This window comes from Zophobas morio, unplaced genomic scaffold (genome assembly GCF_036711695.1).
Source record: "Zophobas morio isolate AGI-343-1 ecotype UQ-CSIRO unplaced genomic scaffold, CSIRO_AGI_Zmor_V1 ptg000081l, whole genome shotgun sequence".
NCBI lineage: Eukaryota > Metazoa > Arthropoda > Insecta > Coleoptera > Tenebrionidae > Zophobas > Zophobas morio.
In genome coordinates, this window is record NW_026972186.1 from 1,215,568 (window position 1) to 1,227,952 (window position 12,385).

Genomic DNA, 12,385 nt, shown 5'->3' on the forward strand with positions numbered 1-12,385 from the left:
CGTAGGCGACAGTTTCTATTTAATTCGGGTTGTACGCCCCACATCTGTGTTATTTTCGTATTGAAGGTTGTTACTGTTTTCTCGCGGGATTGACATGTGGTGAAGGGTTGAGGTGCAGCCGTTGCCGGACGTGCTCCGGAGGAGTTTCGCTGGATCAAGGGGGGTGGTGAATTTTTTAGCGTTATGGGGGGCCGGAAGGAGTCGCCGAGGGGATTCGCTTAATTTTGGTTTTATGGAGAGTAATGAGGGCTTTGTGCGGGGTCGGTTGGAAAGGGGCGGTTTGGGGGTTTAAGGCGCGTTTTAAGTAATTGTGTAAATATCGAGTTTACTATTATAAATATTTTAAAACAAAATTTGTTAAAATATTCTTCTTCTATTAAATACTAATCCGTTCATATTTTTTGTCTTATTTTTTTCAGAAAAAGTCAAAATTTTAAACCAATTTTGTCACAAGAATTTAGAAAATCGATTACTCTGAAATTTTCAAATTCTTTCTAAGATAAAACACAAGGAACTCCTAGTATTTTGAGAATTTTTTTTGAAACAAAACTACAGAGTCATCAAGATTATTTCACCTTTTTTCTAAAAAGAAATTTCTTAAAAAAAACACACACCCGCAAAAGGCCTCAAAATTCTTTTAGATTTTTTCTAAAATGTGTAAAAATGTCAAGAGGTCCAGAGCTTTTATCAGATTCTAAAAAAAAACACCAAATCTTATCTTCACCAGAATTTGTGTCACAATAAACTTGTTCTTATTTATATGGGTCCCCCGAGATTCTTTAAGCTTCTTTTAGAATCAAAGCACTAGAGATCCCAAGATTCTTTCCAATATAAAACAATAAAAATATCCGGAGATTCTCTCAGCTTATTCTAAAAACAAAACACCAGTTGCACATGAAATTCTTTCAGCATCTTCTAAAATCAAAATCAAAACACTAGGGATTACAGAAATTATTTCTAAAATAACATTCTAGAAATCTCTCAAGATTCTTCTAGCTTCTTTTAAAATTAAAACACTAAGGGCCGTCGAGATTTTTTCTAGTATAAAACACTAGCAATTATCCGAGACTATTTCATCTTCTTCTAAGATTCTTACTAAAATAAAACACTAGAAAACGCCCAAGATTATTTCAGCTTCTTCTAAAATCAAAATATGAGGAGCCTCCGAGATTCTTTCAAATATAAAACGCTACAATTCACGCGAGATTATTTCAGCTTCTTCTAAAATAAAACACTAGAAATCGCTATAGATTTTTGAGCCTCTTCTAAAAAAATACACAAGAGGTCCCGGAGATTCTTGGTATAATAAAACACTAGAAAACACCCGAGATGATTTCAGCTTCCTCTAAATTCAAAACACGAGGGGCCCCCGAGATTCTTTCTAATATAAAACACTAGAAAACACCGGAGATTCCTTGAGCTTCTTCTAAAAGAGAAACATGAGGAGCCCCCGAGAATTTTTCTAATATAAAACACTAGATATCACCAGAGATTTTTTGAACTTCTTCTAAAATAAAAAAACGAGTGCCCCCCCCCCATTTTTTTTCTAATGTAAAACACTAGAAGACATCCGAGATTATTTCAGCTTCTTCTAAATTCAAAGCACGAGGTGTCCCCGTGATTCTTTCTAATATAAAACACTAGAAATCACCCGAAATATTTTGAACTTCTTCTAAAATAAAAAACATGGCCCCAAGATTTTTTTTAATATAAAACACTAGAAATCACCAGAGATTGAGCTTCTTCTTAAAAAAAAAATACACAAGGGGCCCTGGAGATTCTTCGTAACACGAGGAGTCCCCGAGATTCTTTCTATTAAAAAACAATAAAAATCACCCGAATTATATCAGCTTCTTCTAAAATTAAAACACGATTGGCCTCCGAGATTAACTGCAATATAAAACACTGGAAGTCACCCGAGATTTTTTGAGCTTCTTCTAAAATAAAAACACGAGTGGCGCCCAAGATTTTTTCTAGTATAAAACACTAGAAATCACCAGAGATTTTTGAGCTTCTTTAAAAAATATATATAAGGGTCCCCCGAGATTCTTTCTAAAATGAAACACTAGAAAACATCCGAGATTACTTCAGTTTCTTCTAAAATTAAAACACGAACGAACTTATATCTTCTCTAGTATAAAACACTAGAAATTTCCCGACATTTTTTCAGATTCTTTTAAATTCGAAACACGAGGAGCCCCGGAGATTATTTATAATATAAAACACTAGAAAATTCCGAATTATTTTAGCTTCTTTTAAAATCAAAACACGAATGGCCTTCGAGATTCTTTCTAATATAAAACACTGTAAATCACTCGAAATTTTTTGAGTTTCTACGAAAATATAAACACGAGTGGCCCCCAAGATTTTTTCTATTATAAAACATTATAAATCACCAAAGATTTTTGAACTTCTTATAAAAAAAATACCTAAGAGGCCCATGAGATTATGCCTAAAATAGAACATTAGAAAATATCCGAGATTACTTCAGATTCTCCTAAATTTAAAACACGAGAGAGCCCCGAGATTCTTTTTAATATAAAACACTAGAAAACAACCGAATTATTTCAGCTTCTTCTAAAATAAAGTCAAGGAGGGCCTCCGAGATTGTTTCTAATATAAAACATTAGAAATCACCGGAGATTTTTTGAGCTTCTTCTAAAATAAAAAAACGTAGCCACCAAGATGTTTTCTAATATAAAACACTAGAAATCACCAGAGATTTTTGAAGTTCTTCTTAAAAAAAAAATACAAAAGAGGCCCCGGAGATTCTCTCTAACACGAGGAGCCCCCAAAATTCTTTCTATTATAAAACACTAGAAATCACCAGAATTATTTCAGCTTCTTCTAAAATTAAAACACGATTGACCTTCGAGATTCTATGTAATATAAAACACTGGAAATCACCCGAGATTTTTTGAGCTTCTTCTAAAATAAAAACACGAGTGGCGCACAAGATTTTTTCTAATATAAAACACTAGAAATCGGAAGAGATTTTTGAGCTTCTTTTTCTTAAAAAAAAGTACACAAGAGGCCCCGGAGATTCTGTGTAACACGAGGAGCCCCTGAGATTCTTTCTATTATAAAACACAAGAAATCACCGGAATTATTTGAGCTTCTTTCAAAATTAAAACACGATTGGCATCCGAGATTCTCATTGATATAAAACACTGGAAATCACCCGACATTTTTTGAGCTTCCTCTAAACTAAAAACACGAGCGGCACCCAAGATTTGTTCTAATATAAAGCACTAGAAATCATCCGAAATTGTTTGAACTTCTTCTAAAAAATATATATGTAAGGGTTCCCCGAGATTCTTTCTAAAATGAAACACTAGAAACCATCCGAGATTATTTCAGTTTCTTCTAGAATTAAAACACAAAATAACCGAGATCTTCTCTAGTATAAAACACCAGAAATTTCCCGAGATTTTTTCAGATTTTCTAAATTCGAAACACGAGAAGCCCCCGAGATTCTTTGTAATATAAAACACTAGAAAACACCCAAATTATTGTAGCTTCTTCTAAAATCAAAACACCAGTGGCCCTCGAGATTCTTGCTAATATAAAGCACTAGAAATCACTCGAAATTTTTTGAGTTTCTGGTGAAATATTTTTTCTAATATAAAACACTATAAATCAACAGAGATTTTTTAACTTCTTTTAAAATATGAAATACTGGAAATCCCCGAGATTTTTTGAGCTTTTTCTGAAATAAAAACACAAGTGGTACCCAAGATTTTTTCTAATATAAAGCACTAGAAATCATCAGAAATTTTTTGAACTTCTTTAAAAAAAAATTTGTAAGGATCCCGCGAGATTCTTTCTAAAATGAAACACTAGAAAACATCCGAGATTACTTCAGTTTCTTCTGGAATTAAAACACAAACGAACCAAGATCTTCTCTAGTATAAAACATTAGAAATTTCCGGAGATTTTTTCAGCTTCTTCTAAATTCGAAACACGATGAGCCCCCGAGATTCTTTGTAATATAAAACACTAGAAAACACCCAAATTATTTTAGCTTCTTCTAAAATTAAAACACGAGTGGCCCTCGAGGTTCTTTCTAATATAAATCACTCGAAATTTTTTGAGTTTCTGGTGAAATATTTTTTCTAATATAAAACACTATAAATCACCAGAGATTTTTTAACTTCTTTTAAAATATAAAATACTGGAAATCCCCGAGATTTTTTGAGCTTTTTCTGAAATAAAAACACAAGTGGTGCCCAAGATTTTTTCTAATATAAAGCACTAGAAATCATCAGAAATTTTTTGAAATTCTTTTAAAAAAAATATGTAAGGATCTCGCGAGATTCTTTCTAAAATGAAACACTAGAAAACATCCGAGATTACTTCAGTTTCTTCTAGAATTAAAACACAAACGAACCAAGATTTTCTCTAGTATAAAACACTAGAAATTTCCGGAGATTTTTTCAGCTTTTTCTAAAATAAAAACACGAGGGGCCTCCGAGAATTTTTCTAATATAAAACACTAGAAATCACCGCAAATTCTTTGATCTTGAAAAAAAAAATGCACAGGACACCCCCGAGATTCTTTTTAATATAAAACACGAGAAAAATATTCTATCAGCTTTTTCTAAAATCAAACAGTATAGATTTCAGAGAATTTTTCTAATATAAAACACTAGAAATAACAAAAATATTTCAGCTTCTTCTAAAAGAAAAAAACGAGGGCCCTCGAGATTTTTTTTAATATAAAACACTAAAAATCACGAGAGATTTTTGAGCTTCTTCTTAAAAAGTACACAAAAGCATCTGGAAATTCTTTGTATACTAAAACACTTGAAAACGTCCCAGATTCTTTCAGCTTCTTCTAAATTCAACACACGAGTGGTCCCCGAGATTCTTTCTAATATAAAACACAAGAAAACACCCGAATTATTTTAGCTTTTCTTACAATAGAAACAAGAAGTGCGTCCGAAATTTTAACTAACATAAAACACTAGAAATCACCGAAGATTCCTTGAGCTTCTTCTAAAAGAAAACACAAGAAGCCCCTGAGATTCTTTCTATTTATTATAAAACACTAGAAATGACCCGAGATTTTTTGAGCTTCTTCTAAAATAAAAACACGAGTGGCCTTCATGATTTTTTCTAATATAAAACACTAAAAATTACTAGAGATTTTTGAGCTCCTTCTAAAAAAATACACAGGAGGATCTGGAGATTCTTTGTAAAATAAAACACTAGAAAACATTCGAGATTATTTCAGTTTCTTCTAAATTCAAAACACGAAGGACGCCCCAAGATTCTTTCTAATATAAAACACTAGAAAACACCCGAATTATTTCAGCTTCCTTTAAAATAAAAACAAGAAGTGCCTCCGACATTTTTACTAATATAAAACACTAGAAATCAACGGAGATTCCTTGAACTTTCTTCTAAAAGAAAAACACGAGGAGCCCCGGAGATCCTTTCTATTAAAGAATTCCAAAATGTCTATATCGTTAGGCCAAAAAAAAATACTCCAATTTTGTTTACTCTGTAGTCAGTGTCAAAATTCAAGCCAAGTGTCTGAAAATTTTGAAAATACACAAATTTTGACATTACGGCCGTCTAAAGATTTCTAGGATGTGTGTAACAAAAAACGTTCTAATTTGACCATCTCAGATTGAAATTCAAAAATCAAGCATGCATGGGTAAACTGCATCTCGCAACATCCCCCGACTTAATTGCGCGATGGACACGAGACCTGGGGGAATCCCGCGGTCCGCCCCTCGCCCTTCCGGTGTCCGTTCCGGTCAGCGTGTCAAAGGTCAGGTGGCCCGTGCAGGTTGCACGCGAACCCGAACCGGATGCAGTCCGCACCTGCACTTCCGTCCTCCCCCCGCAACCCTTCGGTCCCACGCTCCTTGTGTGGCATGGAGGCTGGCGCATCTCCCGAAATAATTGCAAGTCACGGCGGCGGCAGATGTGCGGCGGCTGCACCCCGGTGCAAATCCCGGATTTTTATTCGGCACATAATTCGGGATCGCGCATCGGACGGCGCGAAAGGGTTGCGGTCGGCCCTCCGAGGGCAGGAAACCGCACACACACAGTGGGTGGCGATCCGACCGCAGGGTCGCAAAAAGTATATCGTGCTTATTTTTTCCGACCCCCGAGCAACAGGTTGCCGGTTGGGACCGTGATTGTTTTGTTTTTATTTTGCGCTCTGATGCTCTTTAATGTTATGATTGCCCTCTCATTGGGAAAAATTAACGGCGCTCGTGCGCGGACGCGGGGGCGGGGGTTGTTTATCGCCGGGACGGGTTCTTGGGCGAATGGGGTGTTTGTTTTGAAGGGATGATCGGGGAATAATAAACTTGACGGTTCGGGGAAACTGTAAAATTGACCGGAAGAGGATTCTTTGCGATGGATACACATGGTGGTAGTAGTTCTGAAAAATTTGGACGACTTTTTGAAAAACAGGCCTAAGCGACCACGGTGCACAAAGCAGCACTATCAATCCTCCTCGCCCCACCCCGCCGTGGTCAAGTCCACCCTCCACATATAATCAACTCCAAACAAAGCCACTTTATTCTCGTTTGTGTACACATTAGCACCCCGCAAGACCTCACAAGTCATTAGCAAGTCAGCCAATCGTTAATTTCGGAGGCAACGTGGCGCTAAGCGACTTCTTTCAACCACCTCTTTGATCTCGTGCAAATCAGTTCTTTTTTAAATCTCGGGGCGACTTCCACCCCACATACGCTCCGCAGCGGCTGATTTATCGCCGGAAGTCAGGTAATGAGGTAAAACAGGTGGCTCGCGGCCCATCCTCCTGGGAACAATGCGGCCCACGCTCCCGATTTTAATTGCAACCACCGGAGATGCAACCAACGACGAATGCAACGGGCCGCGATTGTGCACCGAAATCTCCTATCCCAGGTCGCAGCTGCCGCTGTTTACACACATCCTCGTACCCTTGCAGTTCCCACGTTCAACCCTTGTGATCGCGTCTTCCTCCGCCCTGCTTTACCGGAATCGTTCCGCAACTATCTGCACTTCCGCGTCGCTTTTTTTACTTGCATACCTGGGGGCCGCTTAACGATTTTTCTCCGACGAGATCGTTCGGACGAGAGCATGATCGCGGACGGAGAAAAGCAATTAGGACGAGGAGGGCACAAAGAATGACATAAACAAATAAACACAATAGCGTCATCGGAGGACACAAATCAAAACGCATTATCCGAGATGTAAGGGAGGGACAGAGTGCGGAGATGGCGGAGAAGGATGCAGCAAATAAGAAGTATTGTCAACACATCTAAGCTTCCAGGTGCGTACACACAGTCGACCAGAGATTTACTGCCCAAGAAGGACGACGCAATACCCAACAAACACCGCAATAATAATAATAATAATAATAATGATGATGAAAATGACTGTGACGAGCCAATCAAAAAATTGATCTAAAAAGTATAGGGTAGTGGCAATAGCTTTTTTTTCCACGCAGTCTAATAGTACTAAATTAGGACTACAGTTTATTACAGTTACTTTTAAATTAAGATTTTTTGTAAATAAAATTGAAAAAATTACGATTTTCAGTAACAACAACGATAAATCAACGATCTATCTTATAAAACTGAATCGCATAATTTTGATTTTGAAAGTTGCATTACCACATACCAAGTGAGGTTTACTCGGCCCGATTTTGAACTGGTGTCATTAGGTTTTCATTTGGGAAGGGATGAATTTTTAAAATTTTGTTTGTTTGTTCTATTCACTAAACTTTCTATTTTGGTAAAAATTTAAAGAAACACCATTATTTCGTTTCACAGGTTTTTGAATAAATCGTAAAATCGGTTAGCTCAGAAGAGATTAGATCAGCTCAGGTCAGGTCAGATCACGTTAGGTCACGTCAGGTCAAGTCAAGTCAGGTTAGATTCGGTCAAGTCAGATCAGGTCAGGTTAAGTCCGGTCAGGTGAAGTTTCCTTTTAGAAGAAATTGAAAGAATCTTGGGAGATTTATTTTTAGAAAGAAACTGAAAAAATCTCGGTCTTCCTTGATGTTTTATTTTAGAAATAATCTCAAAGAATCTGGCCCCTGGTCTTTTAATTAAAGAAGAAAACTGCGAGAATGTCGGGACTTTTTTGTTTTAGAAAGAATCCGAAGGAATCTTGAAGGATTTCTAATGTTTTATTTTAGAAATAATCTGAAAGATTTCGAAGTTTACTAGTGTCTTATTTTTTTTATTCCAGAGTTTTGATTTTAAATGAAACTAAAAGAATCTCGTAGAGCCTATTGTTTTGATTTTAAAAGTAGCTGGAAAAATCTCGAGTAATTCTGTCTTTGACTTTAAAAGTATCGGACTGAACCTCAAGCGTTCACTTCTAGCGTTTAATTATAAAAAACAAGATGAAATAAATTCGGAGGTTTTGATTTTAACAGCAGCTGAAAGAATCTCAGGGATTTCTTGCGTCTTGATTTTAAAAAAGCCTAAAAAATTCTCAGGGGCTCCTAGCATTTTGATTTTAATAAAAGGTGAAAGAATCTCAGGGGTAACGTTTTGATTTTAAAAGCGGTTGGAGGAATCTCAGGGGCTTTTAGCATTTTGATTTTAAAAGCAGCTGAAAGAATCTCAGGGGTTTCTAACGTTTTGATTTTAAAAGAGATTGAAAGAATCTCGGGGGTTCCCAGTAATGTTAATTTTAAACAAGGCTTAAAGAATCTCAGGGGTTCTTAGTGTTTTAATTTTAAAAACGCTGAAGAATCTCAGGAGCTCCTTCTGTTTCGATTTGAACAGAGGCTTAAAGAATCTCAGGGGCTCCTTGTGTTTTGATTTTAAAAAAGGCTGAAAGAATGTCAGGGACTCCTAGTATGTTGAATTTAAAAGGGGCGAAAAGAATCTCAGGAGCTGCTTGTGTTTCGATCTAAATAAAGGCTTAAAGAATCTCAGAGGCTCCTACTGTTTTGATTTTAAAAGAGGCTGAAAGAATCTCAGGGGCTCTTAATGTTTTGATTTTAAAAGAAGCTGAAAGAATCTCAGGGGCTCCTAGTGTTTTGATTTTAGAAGAGGCTTAAAGAATCTCAGGAGCTCCTAGTGTTTCGATTTTAGAAGAGCTTGAAAGGATCTCCGGGGCTCCTAATGTTTTGATTTTAGAAGAGGCTGAAAGGATCTCCGGGGCTCCTAATATTTTGAGTTTAGAAGAGGCTTAAAGAATCTCAGGAGCTTTTAGTGTTTCGATTTTAGAAGAGGGTGAAAGGATCTCCGGGGCTCCTAATGTTTTGATTTTAGAAGAGGCTTAAAGAATCTCAGAGGCTCCTAGTGTTTTGATTTTAAAAGGGCTTTAAAAATCCCAGGGGCTTCTTGTGTTTCGATTTAAACAGAGATTTAAAGAATATCAGGGGCTCCTAGTATTTTGATTTTAAAAGAGGCTAAAAGAATCTCAGGGGCTCCTTGTGTTTCAATTTTAAAAGAGGCTAAAAGAATTTCAGGGGCTCCTAATATTTCGACTTTAAAATAGGCTGAAAGAATCTCAGGGGCTCCTAGCGTTTTGATTTTAAAAAGGCTTTAAGAATTTCAGGGGTTCCTTGTGTTTTGATTTTAAAGGAGGCTGAAAGAATCTCAAGGGCTCCTTGTGTTTCGATTTAAATAGAGGCAGAAAGAATCTCAGGGGCTCCCAGTGTTTTGATTTTAGAAGAGGCTGAAAGGATCTCAGGGGCTCCTAACGTTTTGATTTTAGAATAAGCTTAAAAGGTCTCAGGGGCTCCTTGTGCTTTGATTTTAAAAGAGGCTGAAAGAATTTCAGGGGCTCATAGTGTTTTGATTTTAGAAAAGGCTTAAAGAATCTCAGGGGCTCCTATTATTTTGATTTTAAAAGAGGTTAAAAGAATCCCAGGGGCTCCAAATATTTCGACTTTAAAAGAGGCTGAAAGAATCTCAGGGGCTCCTAGCGTTTTGATTTTAAAAAGGCTTTAAGAATCTCAGGGGATCCTAGTGTTTTTATTTTAAAAGAGGCTGAAAAAGTCTCAGGGGCTCCTAGCGTTTTGATTTTAAAAAGGCTTTAAGAATCTCAGGGTCTCCTTGTATTTTAATTTTAAAGGAGGCTGAAAGAATCTCAAGGGCTCCTTGTGTTTCGATTTAAACAGAGACAGAAAGAATCTCAGGGGCTCCCAGTGTTTTGATTTTAAAAGAGCCTGAAAGAATTTCAAGGGTTCCTAGTGTTTTGATTTTCAAAGAGGCTGAAAGAATCTCAGGGGCTCCTAGTGTTTTAATTTTCAAAGAGGCTGAAAGAATCTTAGGAGCTCTTAGCGTTTTGATTTTAAAAATGCTTTAAGAATCTCAGGGGCTCCTTGTGTTTCGATTTCAACAGAGAGTTAAAGAATCTCAGGGGCTCCTTGTGTTTTGATTTTAAAAGAGGCTGAAAGAATCTCAAGGGCTCCTTGTGTTTCGATTTAAACAGAGGCTTACAAAATCTCAGAGGCTGCTAGTGTTTTGATTTTAAAAGAACCTGAAAGAATCTCAGGGGCTCCTAGCGTTTTGATTTTAAAAAGGCTTTAAGAATTTCAGGCGCTCCTTGTGTTTTGATTTTAAAGGAGGCTGAAAGAATCTCAAGGGCTCCTTGTGTTTGGATTTAAACAGAGGCAGAAAGAATCTCAGGGGCTCCCAGTGTTGTGATTTTAGAAGAGGCTGAAAGGATCTCAGGGGCTCCTAACGTTTTGATTTTAGAAGAGGCTTAAAGGGTCTCAGGGGCTCCTTGTGCTTTGATTTTAAAAGAGGCTGAAAGAATTTCAGGGGCTCATAGTGTTTTGATTTTAGAAAAGGCTTAAAGAATCTCAGGGGCTCCTAGTATTTTGCTTTTAAAAGAGGTTAAAAGAATCCCAGGGGCTCCAAATATTTCGAATTTAAAAGAGGCTGAAAGAATCTCAGGGGCTCCTAGCGTTTTGATTTTAAAAAGGCTTTAAGAATCTCAGGGGATTCTAGTGTTTTTATTTTAAAAGAGGCTGAAAAAGTCTCAGGGGCTCCTAGCGTTTTGATTTTAAAAAGGCTTTAAGAATCTCAGGGTCTCCTTGTATTTTAATTTTAAAGGAGGCTGAAAGAATCTCAAGGGCTCCTTGTGTTTCGATTTAAACAGAGACAGAAAGAATCTCAGGGGCTCCCAGTGTTTTGATTTTAAAAGAGCCTGAAAGAATCTCAAGGGTTCCTAGTGTTTTGATTTTAGAAGAGGCTTAAAGGGTCTCAGGGGCTCCTTGTGCTTTGATTTTAAAAGAGGCTGAAAGAATTTCAGGGGCTCATAGTGTTTCGATTTTAGAAAAGGCTTAAAGAATCTCAGGGGCTCCTAGTATTTTGATTTTAAAAGAGGTTAAAAGAATCCCAGGGACTCCAAATATTTCGACTTTAAAAGAGGCTGAAAGAATCTCAGGAGCTCCTAGTGTTTTGATTTTAGAAGAGGCTGAAAGGATCTCAGGGGCTCCTAATGTTTTGATTTTAGAAGAGGCTGAAAGGATCTCAGGGGCTCCTAATGTTTTGATTTTAGAAGAGGCTTAAAGAATCTCAGGGGCTCCTAGTGTTTTGATTTTAGAAAAGGCTTAAAGAATCTCAGGGGCTCCTAGTATTTTGATTTTAAAAGAGGCTAAAAGAATCTCAGGGGCTCCAAATATTTCGACTTTAGAAGAGGGTGAAAGAATCTCATGGGCTTCTAGAGTTTTGATTTTAAAAAGGCTTTAAGAATCTCAGGGGATCCTAGTGTTTTAATTTTCAAAGAGGCTGAAAGAATCTCATTGGCTCTTAGCGTTTTGATTTTAAAAAGGCTTTAAGAATCTCAGGGGCTCCTTGTGTTTCGATTTCAACAGAGAGTTAAAGAATCTCAGGGGCTCCTTGTGTTTTGATTTTAAAGGAGGCTGAAAGAATCTCAAGGACTCCTTGTGTTTCGATTTAAACAGAGGCTTAAAAAATCTCAGAGGCTCCTAGTGTTTTGATTTTAAAAGAACCTGAAAGAATCTCAGGGGCTCCTAGCGTTTTGATTTTAAAAGAGGCTGAGAAATGTCGAGAGCTCCCAGTCGTTTGATTTTAAAAACAACTAAAAGAATCTCGGGGGATTTCTAGTGGTTTATTTTTAAAAAAACCTAAAATAATCTTATTGGTATTTTGATTTTAAAACGATTTATTTTTAGAAATAGTCCGAAACAACCTCGGGAGCTCTTATTAATTACATTTTAGAAACGATCACCTTGTATTACGTTTCCGAAACAATGTTGGTGCCAAATTTTTAATTTATAATTCCAACAAGATAAAATTTTTGACGCGATATCATTAAATTTTTGGAGCGATCAGTCAAATCAGTCCAGTTAAGACGACACAAAAACGGAAACAGGAGACCTACTTTTTCATTTTCCACGAACCATGAAACTCTCAACACGCAAAAACAAATTACTATCGAT